This window comes from Thermobia domestica, chromosome 9 (genome assembly GCF_964235325.1).
Source record: "Thermobia domestica chromosome 9, izTheDome1.hap1.1, whole genome shotgun sequence".
In the NCBI taxonomy this organism is placed as follows: Eukaryota; Metazoa; Arthropoda; class Insecta; order Zygentoma; family Lepismatidae; genus Thermobia; species Thermobia domestica.
Window position 1 is genome coordinate 218,367,024 of NC_137462.1, and position 21,845 is coordinate 218,388,868.

The 21,845-nt window shown below is 34.9% G+C and overlaps 1 protein-coding gene and 1 long non-coding RNA gene across 5 annotated transcripts in view; one reads left to right on the forward strand and one right to left on the reverse strand.

Moving 5' to 3' along the window:
- Positions 1-21,845, reverse strand: part of LOC145660602 (uncharacterized) — a 1,167,369-nt gene that overhangs the window by 152,602 nt on the left and 992,922 nt on the right. The gene's annotated exons all lie outside the window — the stretch shown is intronic.
- The window catches only part of LOC145660604 (uncharacterized), a 126,745-nt gene that overhangs the window by 48,382 nt on the left and 56,518 nt on the right, over positions 1-21,845 (forward strand). The window lies entirely within an intron of this gene.

Sequence of the window (21,845 nt, forward strand, 5' to 3'; positions counted from 1 at the left end):
GTTATTTTGAATCGAGAGGTTCATGGATGTTTGTTTTTTGTGAAACCATTATAATGGATACTGCTTATTTAGATATGCAAATTCAATCGATACACCCACATGAAAGATAGAGATAATTTGATTTTTGAGCAGGATGATACACCAACTCATTACAAAGATGACGTTCGGAACTGTTTTTTGGGCATATAAAAAGACTATCTCAATGGGACATTGACTATATAGTTCGAAAACTTGCATGGTTATTTTATACAGTGAAACCTCTCTAAAGCGGACAGGCGTGGGGAATAAAAAATTGTCCGCTATAGAGAGGTGTCCGCCTTAAAGAGGTTTCAATATTTTCTTACTTAAATTAGTAAACAACATAATATGCAATTAGAAAAAATATTTTTGCATGAATCATGTATTCACGAATATTACCAAAATGTTACTGTACCTGCATTATTCACCATTCAATACTCTATGTTCGAGGCACAACATGGAAATAAGATGTTATAGTTCTCTGATCTTTATATTTATCATTACTTACTACATTTTCAGTATGTTCTTTAATTTGTGGATTAATTGCAGTCCAGTAGTGTCTTTTTTGAGACAATATGCGTACTCACGGGCAAAAACTATCGAACTTGTCTTCTACTTGATTACAAATTCCAGCGGGACAGCAGAATAATGTGCCATCCCAAACAGGGGGCAACTGTCAATCACTTTTTTATGTAAAATAGGTTGGGCGGGAATGGAATGCAAGCAAAGGACATGAGAGTGTTGTTCAACAGAGAAGCTTCGTCTGGGTTGCTGAGTAGACAGTTGAGGAAGCAAAATGTCAAAATGCTTCCTTGGTGACACATGTATGAATTACTAAAAATGTATTTTTACAGTACTTTTCAACTTGTTTCTAGAGAAAGTGTCCGTAATACTTAGGTAAATAGTACCTATTAAAGAAAGAAAAGACTGTCCGTGTCCGTACTAGAGTGTGTCCGCTTTAGAGGGGCTTGCCAATATGTATTTTCCTATTATAGTGTTTGGGAATTACAAAATATGTCCGTTACGGGAGGTGTCCGTTTTATAGAGGTGTCCGTTAGTAGAGGTTTCACTGTATTTCGTATTTTGACAGCAGCGAAGTTATATAGCACACGACTTACATTTTAAAGATGTATCTGTGCCACTATAGTGTATTCGTTTGTAATCGATTGAGTGTTCATGTCACTGTTCGGGCTTCCATTTATATGTAACCAACTAGAGATCGTGGTCCATTTATTTGTAACCGGCGTGGTTCTGTTCGCTGTCCTCGGCTCGTGGTATTACCAATAAGTATACTCCTGATACTTTAACTTACCTGGACAGGATGATGAAGACCTCTCCAAGAAAGGTTACAAACTGTTTCCCACAAAGCTCGTCGGTCTCAATAATGAGATGAGCATTAGGCGCCGAGAGGTTCGGGTGTCTCGTCTCGAAAACCTCACGGACGATCAGACGGTCATCCAGACCATAACGCACACCAACATCACTCATACAAACAACGAAAACACACTGGATTAATTGACACTATACTTATTTATTAGAACACTATTTTGAAAAAAATAACGAAGAGAAATGAATACAACACTGGACACTAATAAATTTTGCCGCTGAAATTACGTTTTGCCCTATTCGGGAAATATAGCCCTTTCTATGTATATATGATTATAATTCAGGTATCACTATAAATACTTTGCTCACACCAGTAACACACTTGGGGAATTAGCACTGGGGAAAAGTTGTCTGGATCGTCCCACGATGAATCCAGTTGTTACGCTGAACAGTCCTGCAGCGTAAAGGTGAATCTTCGAAAAGAAGATCTGCACGGTGGAATACTGATATTGGTGGGCGCGTATATAACTTTTTAAACGCACAAGGTCTGAGGACCTGGGATTTCACTAGTTGGGGCTAGCCGTAAGAAATCGTCCTTCACCGGCTAAATAGCTTGTGCCCCTTAACACAACTTATGTTTGAAGTTCAACGCGAGATGCGTGGTTGCATCTTCCAGACCTGGAGTCAAACTCCTTGAGCGTCCAAGCTCAAGCTACGGATTGCAATGGTCAACAGAAAAGTGTTGGCAGTTCATTTCAAAAATTACTCAGTTAACTCACCTGTATGCACATACAAACAGAATATAGAAAACAATTTATGTTAATTTTAGTCAACTGCCTATAATGCACTAGACACGGCGATAACACTGGCGTGAGAAAGTACAGATAACGGGCTACGAAACAACACAGTTGGTGCCACTTTGGTTACTCAAACATCTGGTCAGCCCGTATTTCTCCAATCTATTATAATGTTTCCATAAGCGATTAAAGAAAACACTTAATTCAGTTCCCATTAACTATAGAATATATACTATGCATATAATGAGTCAGGGAGAAACACTGAAATGGTTAGTCACTAACTGAAATGTTCTCAGCGAAAACAACGTTTTAAATATATATATGAAAAAACGATGAAAGACTTCTTTGTCCAATTGTGTGGGAAAGAAGCAATTCCCACCAAAGAAAGAACTTATATGCGTTGCAGAATAAAGTATAAATCGAAAATAATAATCACCGTCTTCACGAAATATACAGGGCGTCCACAAAAAATACTTCTATAACCTGGTGGCGGTTATAGATTGGTGTCCGGAAGTGGAACGACCTGTCAAGTGCACACGTAGACAGGTTGAGAACCCTTGGCCGTCTGACGAAGTATGAATAAAATTAGGTCTTTCACCTGAAAATTTAAAATAATTTAGTTGGCAACACTGTCATATGGTGTGAGACTTACGTGCATAGACGATGAATGGTTTTTCACCTGAAAAAGGGCTATTTAAAATAGTTAAAGAACTTGTTCACTCACTACAACATGATGAGGTTCCTGCATGAGCAATGTCCAATCCAAATGTTCCATAAAGTAATAAGATCCTCTTGAACAGTTGGTGCAGTTGGGTTTCCTTATCTTCCGTTTCTTCACATGTTGAAACCATGCTGTCTTCCTGTGTTGAGTATCTATCCTCCGCGATTCTCCAACGATGAGTTGATGAGGGGAGAAGGGGAGTTTTTTTTTTAACACTGGTGTGAGAAACGAGACATAGTTATAACACCTGTATGATAACTTTTTTTTTTTTAAGTTCGCAGAAAGCGTTTGTAGGGCTATTAAAATTCTTATTAAAAAAAAAAAAAAACACAAATACTTTTTGTAAAATGTTTAAGTGTTCCGTTTCGATCACTTTATTTGATATAATATGAAGTAAATACGTTATAGGGCTATTTAAATGCTTTTTTTTGTTTTAACACTAATAAATTCTTTTCGTAAAATGTTTAAGTGTTCCGTTTCGATCACTTTATTTTGTGTAATATGAAATAAATATACACACACAATAACTATTCATGAAAACATCGACTTAAAGAATTATCAAATATCTCAATAAAAATTAGTAAATATACTGATATCTGTATTTAAAATATTAAAATTATTGTCACAGTTTCAATATTACTATAATATATTTGAAAAATATGAAAATCATTGAAAAAGTAAAATGAATGGAAATGTAAACACATGATAAACTGACAATATATAAACAAAATAAGATTTTCACCTGTATGTCCCTTTTTTTTTTTTTTTTTTTTAACTGTGCCTCGTGTTGTTTGGCAGAAAAGAACGAAAATCGTTTTTCAAAAATAAAAAGAAATAAACTTAAGTGTCAAAATTGACGTTCATAGTAATTCCAAGAAATAAGCATGATTCTGCATATCAAAGAAAAGATCGTGATTTCGTTGACATGTATGAAGAAAATTCGGCACGCCATAAGATCAAATGCCATCTGCTCGTCGAGACTTTAGTTCGATAATGCTCAATACAACAAATGGTTTCATTCTGAAACAAAGTTATTATTAGCTTAGGCCTAGAATAATGGTCGTTGTACACTTCCAAAACGTAAACATTGTAGGGTTACCAGAACATAGGGTATTATCTGCAAGAGAACTTATTAATAAAGTGTTGAAAACTATACGGTGTTGATCCAAGTTTCTCAAAGGTCTGAATCAAGGAAGTTGACTCACTAGTCCAAACATTCCTGAAAATAAATGGTCATTACGCCATGAATTGACCAAAACCATAGGTGGGAAAAATGTGTAATACTACACGTACTTACACACAAAATATGCCATCGACACCTGCGAGGCAAAAAAACTAGAAACGAGGAAGGCCTGCAACCCTAGGCACTTACAAAATGTTTCTATACATAACTGAAATATCAACACTAATATTCAGTAAAATACACGTATGTTCCCTGGAACATAACATACGTCTTCCACCTAGAAAAAATGTGTAAACACACAAAATACAAATGCTCTCGTAGCATCGTAAAGATATGTCTCTATAAGACAAAATACATGAGACCTACTAAGAGAAAAACATGAGATACAAACAAGAATATAGCCAACGACATTACAACTTTCTGGTTGGTCTGAAACATCCAATTAAATTCCCTACAAAACAGCTGTAACAAGCTTCCTTAGGCATCTTCGCTACAAAATTTTCAAAATGGTCTTATTAACATATTAAAATTCAGTCATCGAGCATATGAAATAATTGACAAATTAATTTTCATAAAACGTTATGGCTTCATGCTGTTGGAAAGAAAGAAAATAAGTTTAATTTTCGGGATCTATATCGAATTCGAATAGTTTCTAGGACATACTAGAACTAAAATACAATTTTCTCAAAATTAACATGAAAAATAAACATTACAACTCATTAGCATACAAGTACACAATATAGTTACGATTCATAAACGTTAAAATATTCACTGAAATGTTACTAGACAATAACATACACTAAAAAAAAAATCTAACCTAAGAATACACATGGTTAGTTACGGGTTACTATAAAGGAAGAAGAGAAATAAAAACTATATTTTGCGATTGATGGCGAAAATACAGTTAGCTATGGAATATCCAATGGATTAGCCACATCCATTTTTGCAACAGATCTGCAATTCCAGGAAAAATTGCCTCCCTGAAAAAAAAAATATTTATATTTATCCCCATAAAATATCCTACCCGAAGAAGTTTCCCTACGGTCGTTCAGTGGTCTAGAGAAGACGAAAAAAATGTTAATTAGAAATTACAAGAAAATATAGAAGTTAAACATATTTCCGCATATATATTAATATGAGGGGAAAAACGACCGTTCACCATCAGAATATCTGTTCATATAGTTCCTTCTACAATAAAAAGATTACTGCTTTCGTTCGGAGAATTATACTATTCACACGACATTCCTGCACACTCTATTACCAACAAGGAAATGTCTGTTATCACTTGTTTAAGGCTTAGCCTACTTTCCGTTCTAAACTTTTCTCTTCGAACGAATTATATCATGTCACATCCTGGAAATTCAAATAAGTCAAAATCGGGTAAATGACGTAAATGAGGTTCAATAAAATTACAGTAAACACTTCAAAATGAAAACGAAAATCTAAGATTAACACTGAAAAGAAATTTAACGTTGATTATAAATGTAAAGTTTCATATTCTACGCATGAGATTACATACTAAGTTTCATTTACAAATACAGAAATATATACATAACTAACAACTAAAAATTTTCTTATCCTGGGCATCTCGATACATTTTTTTTTTCTAAAAGAAAATCAAACATTAATTCTAAATAACATGTAATAACATATTTAAGAATTTCGAAAGTGGGAAGAAATCCTAAAAGATTTTTTTTTTTAAATTTTAAGACACAATAAAAATATATATTATAACGCCAAAATATCTTCCCACTAGCTGGGGGTACGGAAATCGCGCCAAGATTTCAAATTGCTTTTAAAATGCAATTCCCCTACGTATGTGATTACATACTAAATTTTAATTATAAACATACAACTATATACATATATATTAGTAACAACTAAAATTTTTCTGATTCTGCGCATCTGGATACATTATTCTCTTTTTTCTAAAAGAAAATCAAACATTAATTGTGAATAACATGTAATAACCTATTTAAGAATTTCGAAAGTGGGAAGGGATCCTAGAAAGGGATTTAAAATTTAAAACATTTAATAAAAATATGTTATAAGGCCAAAATATCTTCCCACTAGCTAGGAATACGGAACTGCGCCACTAGTTCAAATTGCTTTTGGATAAATGCAATCTCCCTACGTATATGATACGTTAATTATTTACTAAAAGATCTAAATTCAGACATCTAAAATGAAAACAAGAAAAAATTAATGACATTAAACTAATAGTAAGTCAGTGATAAGATTTGCAACACTCATACACAGCTGACTGAGGTATGAAGTGCTACACGGAGCAAAGACAAAAAGAGGAAAAGAATTAATCAGCTGTATATCACCCGTTATTCGTAACCATAAACACAAGTGGTTCTACAGTCTGGCGACTGCCTTATCGAAACAAGAAAAAGAAAGAAAAACCTGTTACCTGCTCATTGCCGAACGGTTAAAAGCTGGAAGCAAAAAGGAGTATTAAAAGAAATGCGTAATTCTTCCTTTCGTATCCAGGTGTTCTATCAAAAACTAAAAGCAAAAGGAAAGAAAATGAATACATGTTTATCGCTTAGAAATGAGTCGCTAATCCTGGGAGAAAAATTTGTATCAACATACAGTCTTGGTTACCTTTTTTTTTTTTTTTTTTTTCTTTTCCTATGATTACTATTTCGACTTTGATAATCACGATTTGTTCGTCTATTCTTACAGTGATTACTACTACGTACAGAAATACTCTTAATGTTCTCACACAAGTTGCGTTTCCTATCTCGTTTGTGATAACTCAGGCTACGTGGCCGTGATTTACGACTCCTTCTGTTTCTGTTACTACCTTTTCGTGTGCGGTCTTGGTTCTGATTCCCTTTAAATTTCGTATTGTTTACGCTCCGGTCTGCGTATCTTTGCCTATTGCTATAACTGTAATCTCGTTTGCGCCTTTTCTCTCTGTGGTTTATGGTAGTTATTCTTGTGCGCTTACGACCTCTGTCGTCTACAATCATATGTTCGTGGATTTCACTACTACTACTACAAGTGGTGTTGCTATATACTGAATGAATAAAATCATTATCGGATTTGTTACGAGGTTGGTTTAGACTACCTGTCTCTGGTTGGAGTTCAGATTCCTGCGTTTCCTTTTCATTAGCAGTGTTAGTTTCTAGCTCAGGTTTCAATTCCAATGTTTTGTTTACGCTAGGAATATGAGTCACTAACTGAGGTTCAAATTCCGGTGTTTCGTATCCAGTGGGAACGTCTGACTGTAACTGGGGTTCGCATTCCGATGTTTTGTTTTCAGCATTCTCCGTTTGCTGACTATTTTCACGAAACACGTCCCGTAAAACGTCCATCTTTTGACCTAATCCACTCTTTGACTCAACGAGATTCTCTTTCAAGCGAGCACAATTCTCTTTAAACTCAACTTTACTTTCCTTTATGTATCTCTCAATTTTTTCATTATTTTTATCTAGTTTTCGTTCTAATCTAGCTAGGTTTTCTTTATTCTCAGCACGGGACTCTTTACATTCTATTAAGTATCTCTCAAGTTCCTGTATAATATTTTCCCTTAATTTATCAAAATTTATATCTATCTTAGTAAGAAAATCTACTTCCTGCTCTGCCATCTTGGACAAAAATAAACTAGGCTATCACAAAAACATGATTAAAATCACCTGAAAGAGATTTTTTTTTTTTTTCAGATTACTGGTACTAAGCTGAAAGAGAAATCGTATATTAAAATATTGATCTTATAAGTATTCGAGCACCAACGGTCTCGATTCGGGTCGGTAGTTCGGGCGTCATTTATTTGTAATCGCCAGGTGTTCTAGTCGCTGTTCGGGCGGCCATTTATTTGTAATCGATTGAGTGTTCATGTCACTGTTCGGGCTTCCATTTATATGTAACCAACTAGAGATCGTGGTCCATTTATTTGTAACCGGCGTGGTTCTGTTCGCTGTCCTCGGCTCGTGGTATTACCAATAAGTATACTCCTGATACTTTAACTTACCTGGACAGGATGATGAAGACCTCTCCAAGAAAGGTTACAAACTGTTTCCCACAAAGCTCGTCGGTCTCAATAATGAGATGAGCATTAGGCGCCGAGAGGTTCGGGTGTCTCGTCTCGAAAACCTCACGGACGATCAGACGGTCATCCAGACCATAACGCACACCAACATCACTCATACAAACAACGAAAACACACTGGATTAATTGACACTATACTTATTTATTAGAACACTATTTTGAAAAAAAATAACGAAGAGAAATGAATACAACACTGGACACTAATAAATTTTGCCGCTGAAATTACGTTTTGCCCTATTCGGGAAATATAGCCCTTTCTATGTATATATGATTATAATTCAGGTATCACTATAAATACTTTGCTCACACCAGTAACACACTTGGGGAATTAGCACTGGGGAAAAGTTGTCTGGATCGTCCCACGATGAATCCAGTTGTTACGCTGAACAGTCCTGCAGCGTAAAGGTGAATCTTCGAAAAGAAGATCTGCACGGTGGAATACTGATATTGGTGGGCGCGTATATAACTTTTTAAACGCACAAGGTCTGAGGACCTGGGATTTCACTAGTTGGGGCTAGCCGTAAGAAATCGTCCTTCACCGGCTAAATAGCTTGTGCCCCTTAACACAACTTATGTTTGAAGTTCAACGCGAGATGCGTGGTTGCATCTTCCAGACCTGGAGTCAAACTCCTTGAGCGTCCAAGCTCAAGCTACGGATTGCAATGGTCAACAGAAAAGTGTTGGCAGTTCATTTCAAAAATTACTCAGTTAACTCACCTGTATGCACATACAAACAGAATATAGAAAACAATTTATGTTAATTTTAGTCAACTGCCTATAATGCACTAGACACGGCGATAACACTGGCGTGAGAAAGTACAGATAACGGGCTACGAAACAACACAGTTGGTGCCACTTTGGTTACTCAAACATCTGGTCAGCCCGTATTTCTCCAATCTATTATAATGTTTCCATAAGCGATTAAAGAAAACACTTAATTCAGTTCCCATTAACTATAGAATATATACTATGCATATAATGAGTCAGGGAGAAACACTGAAATGGTTAGTCACTAACTGAAATGTTCTCAGCGAAAACAACGTTTTAAATATATATATGAAAAAACGATGAAAGACTTCTTTGTCCAATTGTGTGGGAAAGAAGCAATTCCCACCAAAGAAAGAACTTATATGCGTTGCAGAATAAAGTATAAATCGAAAATAATAATCACCGTCTTCACGAAATATACAGGGCGTCCACAAAAAATACTTCTATAACCTGGTGGCGGTTATACGTTAATATCCCACCGAGAGTTGAACACAGGACTTCGTACATTAAGGCACGCGGTCTATCCACTCCAGTCGGAAGGGGCTATATCTTTAACATTGTTAACGAATAAATAGACAAATTCTTTGAAGTTTGTTCAAATGTCTTATATGACCGTACTTGAGCATCGTACGCAGAAACTTTTTGTAAGAGAAAAATCAATAGTAAATGTGGTTAAAGTTAAATAATGTTAAATTACTGGTTGTAAGCTGATACAATTGAAGAGAGAGAGAGAGAAATAAATAATAATAGCTAATTTATAAATGTAAGCTATATACAGGCTTAAGTGGGTCATAGTTGTTATTATAATTATGTGTAATTTATATTCCAGAACAAACACCTCACCACGTTTCAGTGCAGACTTCACATTGAATGTGCAGGATTCCAAATTCTGTTGTTCGTTATGTGTGTGTGTTATGTTATGTGTTGAGAATGTTGGCATAAGTTCAAATATCGATTGTCTTTTGTTCAATAGCTCTGTAGGGAACAATAAAGCCAAGTTGTATTTGTTTTCTTGATCTGTTTTCTAAAATGCTGGTTATTACATGTTATATTCAGAATCTTAAAAAAAATCATCCCAGCTATTATTATAGAACTGTGAAACGTGTATGCAGAGATACTTCTCTTAATGCTACAGCTGTTAAAAATTTATACAGCAGATGAACATCAAACTTCAACACTTCGTAATAAAAGATATCTGTTCCAATAATAATAAAAAAGTGTTAAATTACAAATACTGCACTATGCATGTACTGACTAGCTAAAATATTATGAACACCTATCTAATATCAAGTATGTTTACCTTCGGCTTCGCACGATAGCAGCAATGCTATTTGGCATGAAAGTAACGAATCTTTGGTAAGCGATTAGAAGCATGGCGATAGGGCAGTGCGACATCCGGATCAGGATATCGAGATCAATATCGATAAAATATCGAAACATATTGAAATATCGAAACTATCAACATATTACGATAATTTCTGAAAATATTGATATAAAACTGAATTTGTCTTTTGAGAAGTTTAAATACAAAATAAAAGAGAAATCAAAAAGAAGAGAAAGGAAGATATTTCTCTCTTTTGTGTACAGAAAGAAATATAAAAATAAGAATGTTCTTCAATGTTTATCTTGGATTTTGCTACTACTTGCGACCAAGCAAAGAACACCTACTGACCTTATGTGTATTTTTCTTGTAAATGCACAGAAAGACTTTACTAGAGTCATCATCAGTATATATGTCATCAGTACTGATATAAAAACAGAAAGATTATACGTGAAGACGAAGAGGTTAGCGGAGGACCGTGGAGCATGGAAGCTGCTGCAAGTGGCTGCTGCAAGTGACCTGCCAGGAAGGGCAGAATACCTATGATGATGATGACTAGAGTAATAAGAAAAAAATACTTGTGCATTCTAAGTCAACAAAACAGAATACTGCAAGTACATTATTAGCTTTTGTCGACAACAGCACATATCACATTATACAGTAGCAGAGTGGTGTGCAGTGATGCCATCCAGTGGGAAAAATCCCATTTTGTGGGAACTTTTAACATTAATTTATTGAAAAGGGATAAAGGGAATTTTCATCGCTATTGGCTGCGAATATGGGATTTTTCATCGACAACAACAAAATTCTCTATGGGCGGAAGTAGTGGACCAATGACTCCTCAATAATCTTGAAATCAGTGGTAATTATCATTTTTTTTACCGGAATAAGTGTCCTAGTGCAGAAGTAATTCGGTTTCGTAAAAGAAAAAGCTCCGAGAAATATAAATTTGCTCTTTATCCTATATCAAGGTATTTCAAAACCACAATTAATTATTTTTTTACAACTCTATGGTGACCCAGCGGCTGCCGCCATTTTGCTTTTTTTTTTTTTTTCGATTTTAGGCGTTTACGTTGTTTTGAATATCTCACAAGTAAACCTTACGTTTGGGTGAATCGAGTTGCTGACGGAGACACATATGAGAAAGTAGTACTAAATGTGGTCAGTATTTCAGTGAAGTTATAGGTGCGAAGCTCCAGGGGTTTAGGAGATATAGCTACCAGAACATTACATGGAAGTACAGAATAGTCTTCATACAGTTGGAGGTAAAAGCTCTATAAGACCTCTTGTAACGACAAAAGATGAATAACAAATATATGGGTACATATTAGGACTAGGGGGAAGTCATATAGTAAGGGTATACCTGACGGCGGCCATCTTGAAATCCGCCATTTTGAATTAAGGTTAAGTTTTTAAAATAGGAATAGGGTCATGTGATACATGATTTAAGACTCGAATTTAATCAGAAGAACAATGGTGACGTTAATTTTGATTTACGCGCAATTGGTAAAAAGTTACAGGGAAATTAAATATTGTTGCAGCATATGTATTAGTCCTTTACCCCACCTTGTAAATTTTGTGTTAATGATAATAATTAAATAAAAAGCAGGTGGATAAATATTAGGTCTATGGTAAGAGTTGCCTTGATGGCGGCCATGTTCAAATCCGCCATTTTGAATCAGACAAAAGTTTTAAACAAAACGCATAACAGTGACATCTTATTAATAGCAAATTTGCCATAACTCCAACGGTATAACCATTTTTGCTTTATCATTATTCAGCACAAAATTAAATGGGAATAGAGTAATGCAATAGATGACTTCGGGCTAGAAGTTAATCAAAAATAGAATGTTGGCGTTACAATGTTAGTTGTTTGATGCTGTACTTGCACGCCATTTCGTTGTTTTTCTTGTATCCTGTTCACATCTATTTCTCGTTCGCTATTTAAAACTTTGTCTGATTCAAAATGGCGGATTTGAACATGGCCGCCATCAAGGCAACTCTTACCATAGACCTAATATTTATCCACCTGCTTTTTATTTAATTATTATCATTAACACAAAATTTACAAGGTGGGGTAAAGGACTAATACATATGCTGCAACAATATTTAATTTTCCTATAACTTTTTACCAATTGCCCGTAAATCAAAATTAACGTCACTATTGTTCTTCTGATTAAATTTGCGCCTTAAATCATGTATCACATGACCCTATTCCTATTTTAAAAACTTAACCTTAATTCAAAATGGCGGATTTCAAGATGGCCGTCGTCAGATATACCCTTACTATATGACTTATCCCTAGTCCTAATATGTATCCATATATTTGCTATTCACCTTTTGTCGCTACAAGAGGTCTTATAGAGCTTTTACCTCCAACTGTATGAAGACTATTCTGTACTTCCATGTGATGTTCTGGTAGCTGTATCTCCTAAACCCCTTGAGCTTCGCACCTATAACTTCACTGAAATACTGACCATATTTAGTACTACTTTCTCATATGTGTCTCCGTCAGCAATTCGATTCACCCAAACGTAAGGTTTACTTGTCAGTATGTATTTGTCCTACCAAATTCAAAATTGTTGGACGTCTCCAACTCATGCAGACCTAAAACTTTGATCTCTTAACATTTTTTTCTAAAACCACTCTTCAAGGCCTACATAGCAACATTTTTGGATTGAAAACATGTTTGGGAAGAGGAAATAACTGACGTAGAGGTCTGAACTTGTGTGTGCATATAGTCTGGGGTCATAAGTTAATGCATAAAAATTAACAGACCTGTAGCTGCTTCCAAAGGTCTAAAAAAATAAAAAATAAAAGTAAAGTTGGGGAATTATGCCAATTTGGCAAGTTACACTGTCCAATATCTCTAATGGGCCTGGATGAAAAAATCTGAAATTTTGGGAATAATTAGTCCTCGAGTATACCATAACACACAACAAAGCGCGTTTTGTGTTTTGGAGCAGAAGGGGGTCAAAGTATTAATTAATGACGTCATACTCTAGGAGGTGTTTTGTTCAGAAATTCAACTGGAATTTTGTTGTGAAGTAAAATAAAGTAGGATGAATGGTTAGTCCAGTCAATGCTTTCAAGATTTTTATTTCTTCTAGTTGTAACACTGTCTTATCATACCCACAGCAGCACTATCAAAGTTAGCAAATGTCTGATATACACACGAAAAGCATAACGTGTCCAAACCCACGCATATACAATCAACTTTGAGAGGCTGACAATGGCAGTTGCGCGGGAGAAACAAGCAGTTGTCGTCAGCGCCCTCTGTCGTTAATGTCAGCTTGGAGGAATCAAGGTTAGCCAACGGGAGCGTTAATGCGATCCACCATAAATGTTCCCACGCGCTACTAGTAGCTCGCGATCGACGGTTTAGCGATCACTGGTTTATATACCATTTTGTAAATACTATCTACCGCACTTTCTATATTTTTTATATTTTTCGTTCTCTATTTAATTATTTATGAAAGTTATTTACTAAATTTAAAAAAATGAGGGAGAGTTTACGAAGAGCCTTAAGTATGGCACAATTTCCATATGTATAGAAACTAAGGCAAAATAATATAGATTTACAGTGCCTCCATATTTTGAAATGGATTAAGACATGAATAGATGTACGAGGATGGTGGTAGCTCCGAAAGTCTTTGTTTTATGAAATATTACATTTCTGTTTTATATCATTATTTTTTTAATAGTATAAACAAAGAAAGTTGAATTGCATGCCAGAATTAAGAAAGAGGAGTATTCCTTTCTACAGCAGCACGTTCTTTCAATGACAAGGAGAGTATCTCTAGATGAGATAAAACCTCAATTTTTTAAAGGTTCAGATTGCAGTTTTCTCTTCTTTTCTTTTTGTAACTCGCGCTTTAGTACTCAAAAAGAACTAAAAAGAAGGAAGTTACCAAAAGGGCGTGGTTAAAGGTTTGTTCACTAATCTAACTTTACGAGGTGATAAATTTTGCAAGTGTGCTCCAGTGTGATTAAAACAAAGGTCCTCTTGGAAGACTCAAAGTTTCTATTTGTAGAGTGATAAATTTAACTTTTTACTTTTTTAAAAAATATTTTTGTCCTTTTCCCACCATCTAATCAGTGTTAAATTGCAAATTTTAGCAGGTATACGTGATTACATACTATTTTATTATGATTGAGTACAACTTATTAGTTGTAACGTACACTGTTACTGTGAGATTTTAACGTCATCTCTACAAACTAACTTGAAACTTGACTAGGTTCTGGTTAGACCTTCAAATTAGTGGCTATTGTACGTGTTATATTCTCTTTTGTGATGACATACAAGGCGAATACACACCTCTCATATAGCCTCGCTGCTGAAAGGGACGCTAAACTAAAAGAAATATACACACCATTGAAATCAAATACATATCCTAAAAGACGTTACCTATTTTAAAATTTTAAAGCTCTTAAAATCTTCAACATATATTTTTCTATTATTTAGTTAACAGAATCTGAAAATGAAGTAATAATCGAGCATTCTGACGTTCCTTCGATTATTAAAAGAAAAAAAAAAAAAGATTTTAGTCTACTGATATTGAATTTTATACAGTATATGGAAACTTTGAATTACAATATAGTCTGGAGGATCGGTCATATCGTGCACTTTTTGATACAAGTATGAAATTTACAGTACACAATAATTGATGTGTAAACAACAATATTAGGGGTGGAGCCAATCGAAATTGGCGCTCTTGTCATAATGGCGGCCATATTGAAAAATTAATCTCGTAAAGGTGTTTTTTCTTGAAAATAGCTTATATTTTCTCTTTATGTGCGAGTGACAATATTATTTTAATTACTGTTGACCAAATAATGAACAATTTACACATTTGTATATTTTAGTTTGTTATTTAGTTAGCTGTTTTTCAACATGGCGCCCAATGTGACCAAATTTAACATAATGCCATAACTATAGTTATCGGTATCAAAATATATGTTCTTGAGGTAACTAATTGCAAATGTACGCGTAGAAGTACTATCAGACGGTTTGTTCTTGATTTAAGAGAATGGAATTCATAGCACTATTAAGTATTTTAAGTTTATCTTTCTAACTTTACACATCAAGGTTGTGGAAATTGAAGTTTGAATATAAGATTTCTGCAATACCAAAAGTGTACAATAAAACATATCACATAGCAACAAAATTGAGAATTTTACTTCATGTTAAAACATGAAGGAAAGTAAAATTGGAATTTACAGTCTTTCTTCGTGTACATATATTCAGCGTTCACATCCTTCATATGGTAAAGAGCTATACATGGTAAGTCAGCTTTGAAACAGCCACACTTTCCAGAACACACTTTAAAACAATTACAATTCAATTTCTCTTTTGAAGACTCACTGACTAGTGGAGTTGTTATCCAACGAGGTATCCATCTTCCTTCCTCGGTTTGTGTCCATCCGTAAATACCGGAGATGGAAGTTCAGGTTCTTTTTCAAGTGATCTTCCCCAAATCTGTCCTGCTTGATAAGCTGTTCGAAGTAAATGCTGTAGTAAAGCATTTTGAGTTGGAGGTATAAGCTCAAGCTCACAATTCTTTCGTGTAAACATCTTTTGCCTTACTATATTTATGTCATTATCTATGCTGCAATGGTCATATAGCGATACAACAAATTTTTCAACAATTGGAAACACTGTCTTCACGGCCTCTACATCTGGAGCACTTGATAATACTTGAAATTCCGATGTAACCTCATCATAAGCTTTCCAGGCTGTCCAAGCTAATATTTTACCTTTACCCGCAAATTTAGATGTAGTGTCACTTCCCGTCAAAGCATAAAAAGCAAGTATTGCAGAGCTTTTCTCACTTCCCAGTGCCTTTGATATTGCTGTAGCATTGATGTAACGCATATGTTTTCCTGATCCATACAATACCCAGAAACCAACATAACCACAACCCTGCCAACACAACCACATCTGAATTAACCGTAGAAACTTGTATATTTCGATACCCTTCTATTATACCATCTGATGCATGTAAAAATATCCTTCTGTCTGCTTCATCTTGAGAACATGGTATTATTCGACTTAAATCCGCAGGTTGTGAACTATCAGCACTGTTTCCTTGAGTGACAACAACTTTTCCTGGATATTCTGCTAAACTTACAAATTTTGCCAATAAAAGAAATAATTCTGTTTTGTTTTCATCAACTTTAAGAGAGTCCTTCCAGTTTTTAGGCACCTTTTTATCCGCTTCAACTTTTCTTCGAATGCCTGTTCCTCTCTTCTCATGAACACAACTCTTCAAGCTTTCTGGTTTATAGGTATCAAACACTACGTCAACACGTTTCACTTGTCCTTTAAATCGATTTCTAATCATGTTTATGAACTTTTCGGCATAGTCAGCAAACAAATCTGTAGCTTCGGGTGTCAGAAAGTGCACAATGACTGCACCATCAAGAATAATCATTTCAACATCAGGTCCAGCTTGATGAGTTTCATCACTATCTTCTTCACTGCAAGAAATATTTTTTTCCAGGAAGGGTACTATGTCTGATTTACCTCCATACCGAATGCTTCCATTGCACTCTGCTAGTGATGGAGGAAATGATTGATGCTCATGACTGAAAAACTGATAACGGTCGCCATCTCGAACTTGACATCCTATGTACATTCTAAGAAAAAGATTGCGGTCTTGTTTGACGGCTACAATTTATTGGGTGGGTGGTTGTACATTTCGACCTAATTGGATAACTGAAAAGCGGAAATTTATTCTTTGTCAGAGTATCATTCATATTAACTTCACAGTTTAATAGACGATCAATGAAGAATTGTGTGCTCTGTTCTCTTCCAAGTGCTTCCATGTTTCTATATGATTTTGTATAATTTTCTTCAGCAACCACACGTGAATCCAAAGTAACTAAATCTTGCGTACTGTCCAGAAAAGGATCTCCCATTTATTGTTTCCGCCACATTTCTAACATCCTTGATAAATCGAATCTGATTTGATGACACTTGTTCATGATGAATAGTTGAATCTGAGGAACTTGACAGGCTAATAATTTTTAAGAATTCTCCACTATCCTTAACATTTCTGGCCCTGAGACCATCCATCTACGAAGTGCTTCTGGATTCTCTGTAATTCCTACAGCTCCTCCCTTGCCCTTAACAAGCGCATTATTATGTTCATGTGCTTTGTCAAGAGGCATGAAAGAAAAAGGTCTCGAAGTTTTATTTACTGTGAACTTCCCCTTGGAGAATTCTTGAAGAATAGTAGCGTGAGTTTCTTTAAGTCTTCTCATATCTCTGAGATGAACTGAAACAGCTCTGGCGTTAGTATGATCCAAAGCAAAGAACAACCACACAATATTTGATAAAGAACTCACATAGCACTGAAAATTTTCTTCATGGACAGATTGATCCCATGTTAATATGTCAAGGATGACTTTCATTATAAAGTTCCAGAATAAAAATTGGGGATTTTCCTTGCATCTAATTTCTGACCACTCATTAAAAGAAAAGAGCTCATTGCTGTCCTCTCTCGATTCAAGATATTGCTTGTAGACGTCGCTCTTCAATTTGAAAAGTGTGCATGCTGTTACTTGATATGCACGAAGCGTCTTCTTTATGTGTACGACTTTCAGAAACGTATCCGCAGACCCGGGAGTTGAAACTCTAGCTTGTTCTAGAGCAGTTTCCAGCCACTTCCTTTGATAATGTCTCCAAGACATTTAAGAAAGGCCATCTTTATGTGTCTATTAGTTTGAAATTTCGTTTTACTTTAGCTGCAGTTCAGTTCTGAGATAAATCGAAAACAAAATTTAAGTTACACTGAAAGACGAAAGAAATAGCAGGCAAAATAACTGTAAAACAACTAATAAAAATAAATAAATAAATCAAAATCAAACATTTAAATTCAACATTTTACCACGCCAAGTGTCAAATGACCTTTATCAAAAGCATAAAAGTGAGAAATAGATTATAATTTTAAAATTAAAATGCATTAACATATTAAACAATACAATTAAATGTTATTTTATATGTACTGAGCGGCCATTTTTAATATGGCGGCTATCTCGACGAAATTACGTGATTTTTTTTTGGCTCCACCCCTAGAATTGTTTCTTATGATGTCTATAAACCATGTGTAAAATTTGACGCGTGTATCATAAATTGCACGATTGTTTGAGATTTTGTTACGGATCCTCCAGACTAAATAATGGTACATAATAAAATATTCAGTTGGAAAAGATAGATCCTTATTTTGAGCTAAAAGTACAAGTAAAAATTACACTGGTCTACATCAATTTTGCTGACTGGAGGCTATCAGCTGTTCTTTAATAATTCGAGTATGCTAAATCCAAAAATGAAATCCGTTTTTCTCTATCACGTCAGGTATTTTCACAAAATGAAATTTTATCTAATATTTCATGTATGCTTTAGAACCATTAATCGTAACGTAGTTCTACAAGATGTCACAAGATGGCAGCACATACACTGTTACGTTTAATTTAATTTTATGAGTTATGACGTAAGAATTAAAGAATATATTAAATAAAGTATAGGTAATTCAAAATCATGTTGAATTAAAATTGAAGAAGATATTACGTATGTAATAGTTTGAAATAAGGGGGCACTCGCAGCTGAATTTTTATGCAGGGTGACGAATTACGCGACACTCTTTGTTTATGGAAAACACGGCGAGTTAACAGATTGCGAAAGGTATACTAGAATTTTGTAGAAGTTTTGCAAACATTTACTGATCTGGTTATTTCTAATATTGGTGCGCTGTATTGGTGTAGTGATATCTACAGGATTACAACTACTATAGTGTAGACTACACACATTCTGATGAAGTTGGCAGTTGTACCGAGTTTAAATAACATTACATCTATTCGTAGAAAGTGTAAGAACGATCCGGATATATTTTGTTATATTTGTGGTTCTTTCACAACCCCGAAACAACGAACAAATATTTCGGAAAAGTGTATCATGCATATTTCGGAATTCACATGGGCGACCAAAATAAACCATGGGCAACACATAAAGTATGCAGGACTTGTGTAGAAAATCTCAGACAATAGAGTAAGGGTCGAAGAACAAGCCTTAGTTTTGGAGTCCCAATGGTGTGGCAAGAGCAGCAAAATCATGTAAATGACTGCTATTTCTGTATGGTAAATGTATCTGGTATGAGCAGGAAATCTAAACATACTATTCAGTATTCTGATCTTTACTCTGGTAGAAGACCTGTTCCTCACAGTAATGAAATTCCTATCCCTACATGCAGCACGTTTGCAAGTTCCAGTGATGATGGCGATTGCTCTGTCAACCTCTGTCAAGGTTGCTAATGAAAGATAAAGAGTTCTTGCAAACCATGAATCCCACAGAAAGAGATGTATGGGATGCTTTTTTTTTGCCGTTGTTTCAAATTTTCTTGGAAATTTTAAAGCGGACGACTACGAGGAACTTGTTGACAATTTGTTGGCCATATTTAAGAAGTTAGGAGTAAATATGAGTGTGAAGCTTTACTTCCTACACAGCCATCTAGACTATTTTCCTTCCAATCTTGGTGCCCTTAGTGAAGAATAGGGTGAACGATTTCACCAGGATATTAAAACCATGAAGAACCGGTACCAGAGAAGGTGGAACGAAAACAAAATGGCGGACTATTGCTGGTGCTTGCAGCGTGACGTTCCGGAGGCCACTTACTCCAGATAAAGAAATGAAGATTTTTGCCTAAGTAGGTAAGCAAGTTGTGTTATTTTGTTGTGTGCATTTAACAGCTTGAGGTCGTAAATGAAATTAAAAAATGTATTGGATTTGCTTAACTTTCTATCAAGTCTAAATTCATTATGACAAATAGGTTCGTAAAACTACTCCACACGTAATATTCTGGAAGCATAAACATCAAATCGTATACTATATATATATATATATATATATATATATATATATATATATATATATATATATATATATATATATATATATATATATATATATATATAATATGTGTAGGTGGGTGTCAGTAACTTTATCGTAACTTGTTCCGTATTTATATTAATATCAAGGCAATAGTACAATATTTAATGTAAGTTTCTTACTAAGATATATGGAACAAATAAGAAATTCTGTCAGTGTAAGTATGATCAGATTGTGTAAAATTCTGACGTGATAGGCAAAAACTAACTACTAACTACACCACTGGAATCAGCGACCTCGATTTTTAAAAAAACAAGTCAAATATCTCAGTCAGCAGAAAAAAAAGTTTTCATATGTAGAATGTAGACCAGTGTTATCAGTCTAATATAAGGAATAAAATCTTTATTCCTACTACAAAACTAAGAATAATGCTACTCGTTGATCTTAAGCATGGCTATGTTATTATTGGGGCATTAATTAGAGCCCGTGGATATTCACGTTGTATGTCAGGGATTTTCAAACTTTTTGTAGTTGAGGCTCCCCTCAACCACCAGAATCTTAACGCGCCTCCTTTGTCAAAAATGAAATCTGTCAACAACATCAATGAAAATCGGATTAACAAAAATACCCTGAAATAATTTCTTAAACTTGTGGCGATGCACTCTCTTATTCATAGGTGATTTTTAAACTCCAGTAATATGCCACTGAAAAGCGCCTAAAAGAAACCAGACGTAATATTTAATGAAAGTCAGAAAAAACGTACATAGAAGTTATCGTTAAATATGTTTCTCTAAAACGCCTTTTCTTGAGTGATTTTAATGACACAAAAGGCTTCTTTTGGTGCGAACGGTCCCGAGGTCAATTCCCAGACGGGACACTAAGTGCAAAAGGTTTTTCAGGCCAGGCAACCTGAGTGAGGTTTTCCTGGGTTTTTCTCATTCACGCCAGACAGATGCTTGGATGGTACCTCACATAATGGTTCCAGGCCCTTCCTTCCTTCCTGCCAAGTTTCTCACCGATAGACTTCATCCCTCATATGTGACAAGCTAACATGGCTATAGATGACGAAAGCCAAGAAATCTAATTCCTAATGGCAACAAAAGGCTCCATTGGGAAACCTGACGCGAAGTAACGTGCCATGTTTAATGATAATCGGATTATTTTTGGGAAAGTTATTGTGTTATTTAATATTACGTATATGCGCAAACTTCCGAATTAGACATAAATTCACCTCTTATTTAACCGATTCGACCAAGTGATATGACTATTTGGAAATCTCAAAGAAAGTATGTATAAGCTTTATTTATTCAAGCTTTATGTAAACCTCTTCATTAATCTCTAAGCCGACTGCATAATCCAACATGAAACAAGCAAGCATAAGAATGCAATACAGAAAGAAAAGCAATGGGATCTTGAGGGAGTACTAAGAATTACTATTGGCACAGGAAATTTTCTCATTCAAGGCGAAGCAAACATTTCCACTCAACTATTTGGCATAATTAATGTGGTCATGCGTGAAAGGTTCCAATCATATAAATTTCAAGGAAGTTATCTTGAATAGACAGACAGCAAACCAAAACTGGATGTTATATCACGTGGAAGAAGCTGCTTAGTCTTACTTCAGTTATTACCCAATTCACTAATTCTGTTTATCGAAATGTACTTATAGGAACTTGGAATACTACGGCTTGTTAGTTGATTTTCAATTTTTGTTCTAAAAATAATACATTCTAAAAATAATACATTTAAATATAATTCATGCATGG